Genomic DNA, 14,675 nt, shown 5'->3' on the forward strand with positions numbered 1-14,675 from the left:
CGTAGCTAGCAAGGCTGCTGATTTTGTTACCAGGAAACAGAAGACATTAGATGCATTCACCAGAGACGTCCACGTCGCCGCCAGTTACCTACCCTGCTCACCTCCCTCAGCCTGCAGAACTCTGTATTTCAAGACTCAGGAAATCCATGCACAAATCTCTCTGTAAACACACATGCAAAAACAACTAATACTTTTATTTTGTGCCTCAATCCTGGCCTTGGCACACCTTTTCAGGGATGATTCTGCATTTTCCTACAAGTCCATTTTTAAATACCGCTGCCACAGCTCTGCACCACCTTTCAAAGGCTTCTTTCAGAGATACCAAAGCAACTAGACACACTTTACCTTTCATCACGTTGTTACGGTCCTGTATTTCTCAATTTTCACATGTTCTATGCCCAGGTGAGGTTTTTGTGCCTGCACGGACTCGGAGGGATGCTTCTTCTCCTTTCATGCTTTGAGGAACAAAAGCAGAGGGAAGAATACAGAAGCTTTACCAGTACTGATAACTAAATTCAGATACCAGTATGATATTTATCAGCCACTGGTGTGAATACCACTCACCACACTGAATTCTTCTTTACTTCATGCTTGACTGTTTTCTTTGAGGCACAAAAGTAGCCAGAAAAATAGAAATGAGGCACAGTTCTGTGGAAAAGCTCCATCAGTGCTGCCCACAGCTTGCCCCTTCAAGCAGTCTAGGAACACACTTGTTCCCAGGACTGGATAAAACATATCCTATGTGTTTTTCACAACTTTGCATACCAAGATTTAGCATTCAGCAGGCTTGTGGGCAATTTTTCACCCAAGTCATAAAGTACCTTTTCTGCTTCCGAACTGAATGGTGACAACCACTGAAAAAAATAAATTGAATAACTAATAGCAAAACATGAATAGCAAATGCTCCAGGACATGTATGAATGCAGATATTCACATTCTGTTGCTGACATTTGCTAATCAGTGTATGAAAACAAAGAAAGCACGTTCATATCAATAGCTGCAGACAGAAAGGAAATGGAATAAGGTTAATGGCACTAAGTAGCAATCCAGAATGTAAATGAACGTTCAAAGCCATGGTATTTTGCACTCTCAGGATTTTACTTAGAGATGTCCTTTTTCCAACTGCTGCACTTCCGTTGGGATGGGAATTTTGGTTGCAAGTTCAGTACATTTGTAAATAGTCTGGTTCATTCATGGAGTTGCATGCTACTTGATGTCGAGTTTAGAATGGAGATTTTAATATTTTCCATTAAGTCTACAATCTACCTAATTCTGTACAAAGGCACTTAATCTAATGTGCATATGCTTTGGCTTCTGCATGAAATTTCAGAGTACAAGTATGCTGCAATTACTAATTTTTTGCATAATTTATGAGTGGACTTTGAACCTTATTCTGATGCACTGAAGAGTAAATCAGTCCTACATGTATGACCCTGATCACAACTTCTACTTCTCTGCAGCTACTCTCAGTTGCTGATCAAAAGTGTAAACGAACAGCTCTTTCCCTAAAGCTTGATTTCAGTTTGGTTTTTATTTCAGTTCATCTTTATCTGGCTAAAGTCTAGTTAACCCTGATGAATTAAGCAATCTTTATAAAATCAAGTTCAGTACCAAGTAAGCAAAGTGAATTGTCTATGAACTTATGAGACTTGTCAACATGACTATTATAGAGAAATACGAGTGTATATGTTTATGCTCCTATGAATATTATTTCAGCTGGTGGATGAATAGAAGTCATTTCTCACAGGGAAAATTCAAAGGATAGTAAAGGAGAGCTGTGGGCTAAACCCTGAACATCTTTCCTCATATTTAAGCTATAAATAGTCCCAACAATACAGTAGAACTATTTGAACGGATAATAAATTGGTGCTAGCTTTTACAGGGCAAGCCCGTGCATTCACATTCAGGGACGGTACGCTTGCAGACACAGTGATCTAAAAACATGTCATGTGCTAAGTGACAGACCATATGCTTTGCCTAGAATAGGAACTTTGGCTTGCACAAAGGACTTGAATTAATGCATCAAGTAGGTGACAAGCTTTTAAACTGATGTATACATCAAGCTTCTCATAACCAAGCTGTCATCCTCAATTATGTTTTGTGAAAAAGTCCCCCAGACAAACATAACTTTGCTTATTAAGCCCAGCATATTGGCTACAACCTGCTGCAGAAGATTGCCTCTATTTTTTTAATGTATTTCCATAAAACACACAAGAAAGTAATTTGGATCAATGTTACTGGCAATACCTGTAAAAAGCTTGAGATAAATTCTTAATAGTATATATGAAACCTTGCAGAAAACAAGCAACTGTATATATCAGGACAGCTTTCCTAGCATCAGAGTTGAAGCGAACTGTTTACTAGAGATTCCAATACTAATTAAAAGATCATTTTTATGAGGTAGGGAAATATTTACTTGGTTACACTCTTCAGGCCGCAGCAAAAAGCAAGCTGAAAATAAAACTGAGGGATAGCTGAACACACTCTGAAAAGCTACATGAAAGAGAACAAATGGTACAGATCAGACCATAACGCAGAGCTGACAAATGTAGGGAAGGACCGTTTTTTCCAGAGGTAGCACATGCCCTCTGAGAAGACCTCCAGTAGTGGGGGGGGGGGAGCAGAGAGACAAAAATAAAGGAAAAAAAAATGAAATCTGTGATGGGCATGAATTATCTAGAAATGCATATACTATTCAGGGCATAAGTGATTCACTGAATGACAGCCACCAGCTCACAGCATCATACATAACAAGTACAGCAAAGATCCTGGTGCTAGTCAGAAAAAACAGTGTTAAGTGGTATTTGCAAGAAAACCAGAAGCAATTTTAGAGTACTGTCTAGCTAACACAAAAGAGGTGTTAAAAGCACTGTTTCTTCAGCTCAACCAGATTTACTGTCTCATAGTAAGACAGATTACCTTGTGGACTGGACAAAGCATTGCTGTGTGATTTTTCTGTTCTAATGTATGCATAGAAAGCAATCTTTCTGTCAAAATGAAAGTCTGCTAAGAAAAGGCCTTTATACAGCAGAGTGCTCCCATTTTCCAGGTGAATACTTGGAGACTGATGATGTGCTCGTGTGAAGTCACTCTTACATTTGAGCTTTTGCACTGCAAGGAAATGCAATTGTTGACCTTCTCTAGTTAACAAACACCTCTTGCGCAGAAGTAGATGTACAGGATACACATCTTCAGAGCATCCCAAGAACTGAGATCAGCACTGAAGGCAGATCATTAAAATTTAGACTATTTGCAGGTTGGGTTTTCCCCCTTTTTATTTTAGTAGCCTTAAGAAAAAAGACAAACAATTTAATTAAACCTTTCCAAGAGCTTGATTATCTATTTTTAATAAGAGCGTGTTCACCTATTAGATTGTATGTGAGAATTCACTGTTCTTTACTTACTGAAGGAGGAAAGAAAAAAAAAAGATAATGTCCTTATTGTCTGCCTGAATCTACAGTCCCAAGGTCATTTTTCAAGCACATAATTAGAACACCTTCCCCCCCAATAGGAGTTCGATCAAAATGGAAATAATAAACTGCTGCCAGCTTTCAGATGGTATTAGCATAGATTTTGTCTTAAAGTTTTTAAGAAGCTTAGCAATTAGGCCCCATTATCATGATGATTAGAGCTTTGAATTATTACAATGACTTATGTCTGTACAAATCACGTGTTAATAGAAATGACAATTAATGGCTACATTTGCCATCTAAATGAAATACTACAAACTACCAGCTACCAAAGACAACTGTTACAAGCTCCAACAGTAAGATTTTTCTGTATCAAAGGTAGAATTTCCTAATCCATCTAAAACATCTGGCATCCCCAGTCTTGATAGACATGAATAGGCATTACCAAACCCTAATCCCCCCCAAACACAAATCAGACTTTCTTCTTTAGCAAACTAGGATGAGATGAATGCAACCCCTCTGCACACCACCAAGGCTGTGGCACTTACTGCCTTGATGCATCTTCTGGGGACCTAGTGTGCCCGTTTTCAAGTTTACATTTACCCAAGCAACACATCATGCAGTCTGAATTATGAATATAAAGATGAACTGCAGCACCTTAGGTCCCATCATGTAGCAACGCATATTGCCATGTAAGTTACAACTTTGAAGTACCTTAAGGAAGATTAAGATGTTCATCAGATCATCTGATTACACAGAAGACTCCTAACATCTGTGCTACGTAGTGCAATTACATATGAAAAGAGCAGCTCTCAATAGACATGGTACTACAGTCTTGGAGCGTTAATAGCCATCTTTTCAGTGAGCCCACACTACAACAGACATTGAGTTAGTTTTACATAACAGCACTAAGGGCTGGAGTCCTCTAACTGATTTTAGTCTTGCACCAACTCCTTTCTGCCAAGTAGACAGCCTCCTAGTTCCCAAATACATCCACAGCAGATTCAGGGGTGAGGCAGTGTGAAGAGGGACTGAAGTCTACCAAGGCTAATTGACAGAATATACCTGACATACACAGACCAGATCAGGTGCTCATCTGACCTTTCCTGTAGCATCTGAGCAGCTTCACATGACTGAAGCATGGTGCTTGACACTAGCACAAAGCCAGTTTTGCCAACTCAGGTAAATTTTCTTATGGTTGGAGATCTTCTGCTGGCACATTGCCAAAGCTGGATCTCTGGTCACTGCGTTTGCTCAGCAAGATGAAGGAGCATCTCGGGGAGCAGAATAATTCATCAGCCATTCTCACGGCCCAGAATAAAGGTAATTACTCACACACATTAGAGGAAATCTCTGATTATGTCAGACAGAATAGCAAGGTGCCAAAGCCAGCTTAGATTGGATCAGCAGAAGCATCCATGAGAAAAGAGTAGAAAGTCATCATCTTTACATTCTCTTCAGCCACATGAAGATCATGTCATCACCTTAGTGTTCCCTACGAGCTCTAACACAGGCCTCTTAGAGGGGATCGAAATCCTTTATGGAGTGCCAAAATGCCATATAACTGCCTCAGGCAAACTATATATTCCCTAAATCTACTTTTGTTGGTGGCAACTGGTCATGACAGGGGGAAGGGGGAGGATGGGGAGAAATATCCTGTACCTGATAATTATTCACCTAGAGATAGAGAAGATTTTCAAATCTCACCATGATTCTCACAAAAAATAAAGAACAATCAAAAAACACCCCACCAGACACCACAATTCTAAGCAGAAAGTTCCCACACAAAAGGAGATGTGCAACTCCTTCCCATTTGAAAAAAAAACAACAAAAAACCCCAAAAAACCCCACACCACCAAAACCCACACTTTAGAAGTCAAAATATTTTAAAACCCCAATCACGGCAACACACACAAAATCACAATCAACCTCAGAACATTTATTTTCTTAATTATCAACAATTCTGAGAATGAGAAAAGTTTGTTGTTATTCTAAGCAGGAATAGTGGTTTGTTTGCCTTTTTGCCAACCAAATGAAAAACAACAAATGAGGTGATTTTTTACTCAGTTCTACCTTCACTGCTGTTAATGAAGCGTCTTGAAATCCTGAAAGCTTTCTTTGTTACTAAATATTCACATTGTCCATGAAATGAAAGAACATATTATCAGAAATAATAGGTAGTGTGCATGCCAGCTGTGGATGAATCAAATTACTTTGATTTGTAGTTCCTGATAATAAATCTCCCCTCTTGTATTTCCCATTAAAAATTTCTTGCAAACACCCAAATTTCCATGTACCTTCTGTAGAATGCATTTTCACTGAATTCAAGACAACCAACTGTATATTCTGAGGCCTGTCTTTCAGCCTTTCTCAAATTAAATTAACTGCATTTAAATCACGCTTACTGAAAAAAACAATCTAATCCCAATCTAATCTTTATATTGACAGAGACTCATGGTGTTTGCTTCTTTATCTAAAACCTCTCCTGAAACATTTCCTTCTATCCACTCCTCACCACCTTGCTTTCTTACTCCCCTCAGCCACATGAACATTTTGGACTTCTTAAGGATTAAATGAAACAGGAGTTTCAATCCCCAAGTCATTATGAAATTGCATGGAAGCATAATATAATTGCACTTTCCTTCATGAAGTGATAAATTAGAATTTTTATTTTTTTGAGAGAGGGAGGGCCAGGAGGAGGAAGGAGAGACATGAAGGCATATTATCATAAGTGGTAGTTAATGATTTTCTAATTAATGTTACAGGTCTCAATTTTCATTTTTAATTGTGCCTTGCCCTACTTGCAAGTTTACCCTCATGTTTTTGCAGTGTGCAACCCTACCTCCAATAACTGCAACATATCAGTTGAAAAGCAGTTATGGAAAGCAGACCCTGATGCCTAATAATTAGATAATTACCATTGCTTTCCTCCCATCCCCCCAAACTCTCAAATGGAATTAACACCCTTCCATGAGTCAGAAACCTCTCATGCCACTGAGATTTCTGTTTCACTCTTACCTATTTAGTCACTAATTACATTTTAATCACTAAAATTATCTTCAGAAACAAAAATATAGCTTTATTCAGAGAAACACTGATGTTCTGGAAAGCTCACTCCTTTGTAACTGCCCAACCTAGAACCTCTCCATGAAAGAGATTTTTTCCCCTGGTATTTACACTGATTATGATGTCATTAAAAAAAGATTCAAGTGATGTAGTTTTTTTCCCCAAAACCTTTTTTGTTTGAGCAATTCGTATGCAGGCCAAGAAAAGTTAAAACAATCATCTTAGGAGTTTTCACTCCCCTTCCTTTGGAGAACACAGAAATTGCAAAACAGTGGCAGCAACAAAAGAAGTCAAAGTACAGTAAAACAAGGTATTGCACCACAGGGACTGTACTGCTGCCCCCAAAGGAAGGTGCTAATACTTGCACAGACCTGTGTTCACTCAGCCTGTGTTTTGAGCCAATTCTTCCTTTACTACTGTTTATTACTGCACTCAGAAGCGTATTCAGGAACTTCCTTGGAAAGCCATTTGAATACTTGCAATAAGAAAGTCAAAGTCATTTTAACGGAGACATGGGAGAACAAAGAAGTTTCTGCTCAGTTGCTGGGGGCGGCCTTTCTGAGAAAAGAGGAAGGAGTTGACAAAGAGATACCTCAAGTCATCTCAAAAGATCATACCCACACCCATCAGCTGGATGAAGGATGAGAGAAAAAAAAAAATCTTGAGCATGGAAAATTTGCAAGAACTTCCATAAGAGAGAGAGAGATATGTAAGCTGTAGTCTAAGCACAGATGTTTTCATGACCTGTACTGGGTTTACCACAAGCTCATGCAAATTAGCTCCTTAATGCCAAGTTAGAAAGTGTCCATTACATGGTGTTGAGGGAACATTTTGACCTTCTTCCCTGAGGAGACCTTTATCTTTTTTTTTCCCCACTGTTGCATGCATTAAACGAGGTAAGACAGTAATATCGAGACAATAAAAATAGCGAGATTAAAAGTTTTTTGGGAAAATGCATCATTAGGAAGACTGGACATACTTCAGCATAGGTAGTTTAGCAACATAATGCAGCATTCACACAGCTGGTGTAAATGCTAAATATCATGTACAATTGAAGCACATATTCTAAGGCGAAGCATAATTAGCTACCAACATTAAGCCTATACTTAACCTAATCATCTTTTTTTTTTTCCACTAGTTGATTTTAACATGGTCCTTCGGTCATGGTCAGTACTACCTTATTATTATTATTAGAATTCATAACTGGAAAAATCCTTAACCTACCATTAATACCCAGTTTTGCAACACTTCTTTAAATAGAAGGGGGAAAGGGGAGAGGAATACAAGGATAGGACATAGACAGAAATTTGTGCAGACAAGAAAAAAGGCAGGAAGAAAAAAGTCAGTAAAGCTAGCGGAGATACCATTTGGGGAAAAAAAAACACCACAAAAAACCTACTTTATTTTAGCAGCACTGAACTGTTACATACTTATAATAGAAGTGTGGGTAATGTATTTTCATGGGTTTATGACAAACAGGAGTCCTACCTGAATGAAATCAAAGAGTCATTCTCAGATAGAGGCCAAGACTATTTCATACATATTTTATTTTACATTCGAGAGAGAGAAAAGATACTGTTGTCATGCATTCTGATACCAGTTTTGCTATTGACCTTTCTTTATTGCTCAGTTTGCCAGCTTCTGGAGTCATGCAGTCTCCAGTAATGGAACAACCACCACCACCAGTGAGTCACCTTGGCTGCAATCAACTGAGCTGCCACAGCACAAACTGGAGTGCCAGAGTTGAAGTCCCCAGACCAGAACCTCTGGTGGGTGCAGCCTGGCTCCCAGCAGGGAGACAGACACCATCCCAGGCAGGCATCCTTTAGATACGGTCCTTGGGACATCAGGCAGAACTGAGTCATTCTATCTAGCAACTTCTGTTTCAAGCATATTTACTGCTTTAATTATCCTCATGCAGCTTGGACTCAATTTAGTGGGGGTCAATTCCAAGATGACAGTGCTGCACTCTTCACTTTTCAGTGGGGCTGCACTGTTTACCCACAGTAAAACCTTCCAGCTTTACAGGGATTCAAAGGGATCTGCTTTTGCTATTGTCCAACTTTACTCGACACACAAGTGCAAGGCGGCAAAAATATGCCAATTGCGTGTATAAATCACTATTTCCCTCACGCTCTGTCCTGCTGTGGTCTCCAGCTTAACTACTCCCTTGAGTCTAGAACATAACTATTCCTCTCAAGTCCAAGTCCATGTGTGAATGTTATTTATAAGGCACTGCAAATAATAACTACTGGAGATGATAGCATTTTTTCTATGCCAATTGACTTTCCAATGTATTTAAGATCCCACTGAGAAACATACATTGTTAGAAAAATTTACTTACCTTGTACTGCTAATTAGAGGTTTATAATTAAACTGGACAAAGCCATAGAAAATGTACAATAAGCAGAAAGTCTGCCATTGCCAGAAGCAAAGATGACTTAAACAGTCCTTTTTCCTGTCTAAAGCCTGTGGCTGGTAATTAAACTGTGATATTTGAACATGAACACCAGTTTAGCTTTTTTAATGATTCCTATTCATGACTCCTACTGAGAACAGCATTTACTGCATGGAAACTTCCTTTTTTTTCCCTGCAAATATGCCAGCAGAAAAAAAAACCACCACAGAACACCTCCATAAACTATTACTAGATTTAAACAAACAAACTTGCGATGGGAAATTCATACTTTACAAATACCCTACAAAAAAAAGGCAGTGGTGTTGGGGGGAGGCACACAGAATTGTTTCAATAAACTGTGAATATACAGTCAGCTCATAATACAATACCCTGAACAATACCATTTCTTTTTCTGGGGAAGCTGACAGAAGAAACTAGCAGGCTAGGTACCATCGAAATTAATGAACCATGAATGGACACATAACTGCTAAGCAAATGGGACTATTATAACATCCTGGGAGGCCTGGTCCTTCCCAGTTCTGCTACATGCCCTTTCGCACCTTGCTGCACGATGACTGGCCCTCTGGGCATTGCTGGCTGAAGAAAAATGAATCATCAATGCAGTGACACCACCTCAAACCTTTCATCAAAAAAATAAGTGCTAACCACTATGCAGAAGAGGCATTGCAAGTACTGTTCCCCTTGTTTTCCTTGCTTCTACATTTCCCTACTCCAAAAGAGACCCTCATTATTTTTCAGTTTGTGCACTTGATTTTTAGGTAAGAAAACAATGTGTAAATTATAGTCTGTTAATCTCACCTAATTACAAATAGCAATCAAATTTTGACAGGTTAGCAGAAGCATCTCAGAACATTATTTCTGATGCATGCATACTTTAGGCAAAAACATAGCCAAGCTAACACAGATTTACAAGCGTGAGAAGTTGTCACAGAAACTATCCAAGGAAATAAAATTATTCAGAATACTCTTAGAGAAAAAAATACATCAACATTCTGTCCAATCACATATTTTCTAAACTGTGCACGTGTATCCATGTGTGTACGTACTACTGGGCTGACTAATTTATATTATAGGTAACATATGCAATGACTTCACCTGTATTCTCAATTGGAATAGCTACTATTGGCAGCAATTCTTCAGCTCCCTGAGCATTTCTTGATTTCTACTGATTATTCCATGAATCTTTATAAAAACTAAATGTATTAGTATCTGTATATAACATCAAAATGTTACTCTAACAGAACATTGCCTTGGCAGATTTAGTCACTCAAAAATTCCACAATTCCACAATTAAGATTACCTGTGTGGTTTTAATCTGACATCCTTACGCACATGCTTTATGGGTAGTAAATTATCCCTCCACCAAAGCAGCCCACACAGTCTCCCATAGAATCAATAAAAAAAAATTTTATTTCGTCATCCTTTTTTATGCACACACTGGACTTGCACATATAGCCTACAGATACTACTATCACATGACAGGCATTTTCTGGCCACGGTACAGAGATTGAAACTCTCTCCAATCCTGTAATTAGATGTTACAGAAAAGGACATGCCCTGCTGCATGGGATGGCTGCGCTGGGTTCACAAGGCAAGTATGTGCCTGCTGTGGGCAGGAGGAGGAAGCGTCCACAGTGCCCACAGGAAAGAAAGTGGCAAGAAGAAAGGTTTAAGACACCAGAACAACTTGCCTACTTCCAAAACCCACTCTCTGCCATTAGCCTGAGGGGCCACTGGAGGAGAAAAACTGATGGACAGACCCACAGATTTATTCCAGGGGCCATATCTGTCCCACAGTTGGATACCTCTGCAATTTGATACCATCTTCAAGATGGTTTATTTTGTCCTTCTATGGGTATATTAAGCTCTTGCCTATATGGGTTCCATCCTATTTTGTTATAGGAGATTAGAGGTAAGAAGTGAATGGAAAAGGCAAAGGTTACCTGGAGGCAGAACTCTCCAGAGTAAGTAAAGAGAATTTTTAATCATCTGCAGCATCACAGATGGGCATGAGATACCAAGAATATCACAAGATGTTGTCAAATTAAAAAGAAAGTTTAAAATAATTTGTTTTCAGTCCAGCTACAACTTTACTGCTCAAGGTTGCAAAATACATTAAGTAGAAAAGACATAAACCCAGATTAGGATTTTTAAAAGAGAGACTTCAAAAAATTCCAAAATTATTATTTTTTTTAAAAAATCTTCTTGACCTGCTTTTTTGGAAAGCTATGACATCAAGTAAAAAGACCTCTGACCCAAACTCAAAGCTTGGAATTCCCATGAAATCAAACACTCATGTACTCATTTCCTTCACAAGTTAGAAGAAAACATCACCATGACAACTTTTCATGGCCAAAAAAATTCTGGGAGTTTTGCTTGGAAAAATATTGACATATTTTCTTAAAATGGAAGAGGAAATTAAAGAAGAAAAAAAGCAGGAGTGTTTCAGCTTTCAAAAGCCAGCATATTACCTCAACGTCAGTACCTCAGGAGAAGCTTATGAAAGCCACACCCCATATTTCAGCCAAATTTCCTTGCTTACTTTTGTTTACTGAGCAGGTTATGGATGCACAATAAGCCTCTAGTAAGAGCTAGTGAGCACGTTCAACATATTTGTCCCAATTCTAATTTAGTTAAATATTCCCACTAGAAACACTGCCTAATTAGAAGACCCATTATAAGTTCATAATGATAAGATAATGGAAAAAAATCTACTCTAAAACTCAATTAAATTATTTCTGTTAATAATTGGTGAAAAGCTGTAAAAGGAACTCTTAAATGCATACTTAAAAACTCCATGCAAGGTCATTGTCTCATAAACAGTACACAAATTACAGGTTTAGCCTTTCTTCTGTGAAGGGATGTGGGAGCTTGAAATACCTGCTAGATAATCCAATTTGCTGTGAACTCTGACATACAAGTATCAAGTAACCTAGTCTGGTTTTACTAACAGTTACAAGCGCTTTTGCTGAAAATGCAGAACAAGTTAGCTTTGCCATTTGTTATAGCATCCTGCATTTTGTCACCCCAAACTGATTGATTATCATTGCCTGGTCTCAGTCAAGAGGCAGCAATAAACTTCATTTATTAAATCCATTTACAGTCCCGTCAATTTACAGGTTGATAAAATAAAGGTGGGTGGATAGTGACCCTTAACACTTGAAAGTCATTCACAAGCCAGGGAAAAGTGCTTTTTCCAAGCAAAGCAAGAAGTTAAGTCAGTCAAGAACAGGAGATGGTACCTGACCTGTAAAAGCAACATCCACATATCCAGAGAGGCATCTGTAACTGAATGGGAAAAGTTGAAGGCTATGCAGCCTTTTGGGGAGAGAACATGAATACGCACAGTCCCAGAGGATTTTCAGAAAAAGCCTCTAGAGAAAAGCTAATATGCTTCAGCTCAAATTAATGTAACTGGAAACTAAGCATGCAGGCAGACCACGTACCTGCCACCCAGGTATATGTGCAGATGATCGCAAGCTTGAGCTTTTGTATTTGACCTTTTTGTGACCAGATTATGTTTTGTTTTCCCCTCATTTGCCATCTATAAGCATCAGTAACAACACTGATGATTTCTGATATAGCAACTATGATTTTATTGGGACTTTACCATATCAAGGAGCACCAAGGCATGCTTCCACATCCAAAGGCATAATGATTTACATCAATACAACCCTGTACTACTTGATCTCAATAGGAAACCCCATAGGGGAGATGACATACACAATGTCCATGGTGTCTTGAAAGCTAGTGTTAAGGGGTCATGAGAACTAAGATCTCCCGCTGATGAGCTATAATGAGACAAACTCTCTGGCCAGGAGTCCAAGCTCCCAATAGCGCAAAGGCACTTTTCTCACTGCAATACACCATTATGGATCTATTTTGTACACCAAAAATCCATTGTGGACTGTGTACCATGCACAAGTACCTGACACACAGGCAATACTCAAAATATTAGACCACACAAAAATGAACCATAGGTACTCTGCTCCCAAAGCTTATACAAAGTATTATTTTTTTTCACTATTTCTTTTTTTTCATTGCTGATGTGTACTCTTCCCTACAGACAGAATTGGAGACATCACACAGTTCTGCAGAATGAGGTACATTTCCACCTGACTCCTGCATCACTCAATGGTTAAATATATTTTAACAAGAAAATCCTATTACAATAGTCTACAGTCCATGAAGAACCTAGCTCAGTCATGTGATTCCCTGTTCATTTACTATGGTCATTGGGGGTGGAGGGGAGAAAAAAGGAAAATCTAAACACACGAGTTAAGAAAACAAAATATCAAACTCTGCTATATATGTTTTACCTTGCAATTTTTCAGCGTTTGTGGTATCTTAAGTTACTATTCACATATTTCAGTGAGAGTTTCTTGTAGATCTTTAAAGAGCAAGAAAATCATTTCATTGTATGCATTCCAGATGAAAGTATTAGATTTTAGCGGGACCAGGATTTTACTCTTGACTTTCAAAAGGTTTTTCCTTGAGATTGTATTTTGTTCACATTTAAAGGTCAGAACTTACATTGATGCATACATCAGATACTTTCTATAGTAAGAAAACAATCCTTGTTTTGTAAAACTAGCATATTATTTAAATTACTGAAAGAACACATACATACATATATGAAACATAATTTCTGCTTTTAGTATAACACTAGATAACCTTTAACATGTTTTTAATCCAAGAATGTACCACAGTAAGTTCTAACTACTTTAGTCAAGGGTATTTGTTTATTTTATTTCCATGTTCTTTGCCCCAGGATTGTGACCTATTTGCTTTTTAGGGGGAGTGAATGTGGGCATTTATCCTGCATACTTATATTTTCCTGTGTACTTGTAAATGGCATCCAAGTTTTTGCCATTTACTGTCTTTTCTGGAGACTGACAGGAGTCAATACATATCTTAAGAGATTTTTAAAAAGCATAATTATCCTTTTAAAAATCACATTTGTATTTTTCATTCTGTAACTCTCTCAATTAGTCACACTAATAAAAATATTGTAAAAGTGTAAACACAGAAGAAAGGGAATGTATTCAACTTAGGGAAAATAAACTGTTTTCAAGTTAAAAAAAGTCATAGTATAAAGATCAGCTATTGCAGTCACCTCCATGACTTACACCAGAAAAATATAAACCAGGGCATTTCATATTTCTTTGGGAGCTGAGTCAGGCCTTGTGAAGTCAATTGTTGCTATAGCAACGTATGAATCAGGGAGAAGATAACATGTCTGAATGCAGAAAATTAATTTACCTAAGATCATCCAATTTCTCTTTGATAGGATGTATATGCTTATTTGGAAGGGAAAAATCATCACATTTTAATTACTATGCATCACTTTCAATAACATTGAAAAAAGCCCTGTATAAAACAGTTGAGGCTAAAAGGAATATTATCGAATGCACTTTACCCTTGCACTTAGGGTGGTTTGATTTTTATTTCATCACCTTCCAATAACAGAGCAGTGAAAAGTATAACACCTTTTTACATATTCTCTTTCTCTCTCTGCCATCAAGATACAAAATTAGATCCGTATGTTAGGAATTTAAATAAGTCTACACCATGGCATACTGCAATAAACCTAATTACTGTGCAATGGTTTAGAAGCTTAACCATGGCTGTTAAGAAAAAAAAGTTCAGATGCAAGAAATCTTTATTTCCATGCATTTTTAATTCAAAATAAAAATTTGCTTTGCCCTGAAATCAGATATCTGATAATACTTGTTAAATCCATAAAAAATATATAAAATGGGAGGCAAAGGAAAGTAAGT

At 37.9% G+C, this 14,675-nt stretch overlaps 1 long non-coding RNA gene across 1 annotated transcript in view; it reads right to left on the reverse strand.

The window, feature by feature from the left end:
• Positions 1-348: 348 nt before the first annotated feature.
• Positions 349-14,675, reverse strand: part of LOC129205212 (uncharacterized) — a 37,091-nt gene continuing 22,764 nt past the window's right edge. Inside the window, exon 3 of the long non-coding RNA XR_008576653.1 lies at positions 349-455. This is a non-coding gene — a long non-coding RNA (uncharacterized LOC129205212). The remainder of the gene's footprint in view (positions 456-14,675) is intronic.

This window comes from Grus americana, chromosome 3, assembly GCF_028858705.1.
Source record: "Grus americana isolate bGruAme1 chromosome 3, bGruAme1.mat, whole genome shotgun sequence".
In the NCBI taxonomy this organism is placed as follows: domain Eukaryota; kingdom Metazoa; phylum Chordata; class Aves; order Gruiformes; family Gruidae; genus Grus; species Grus americana.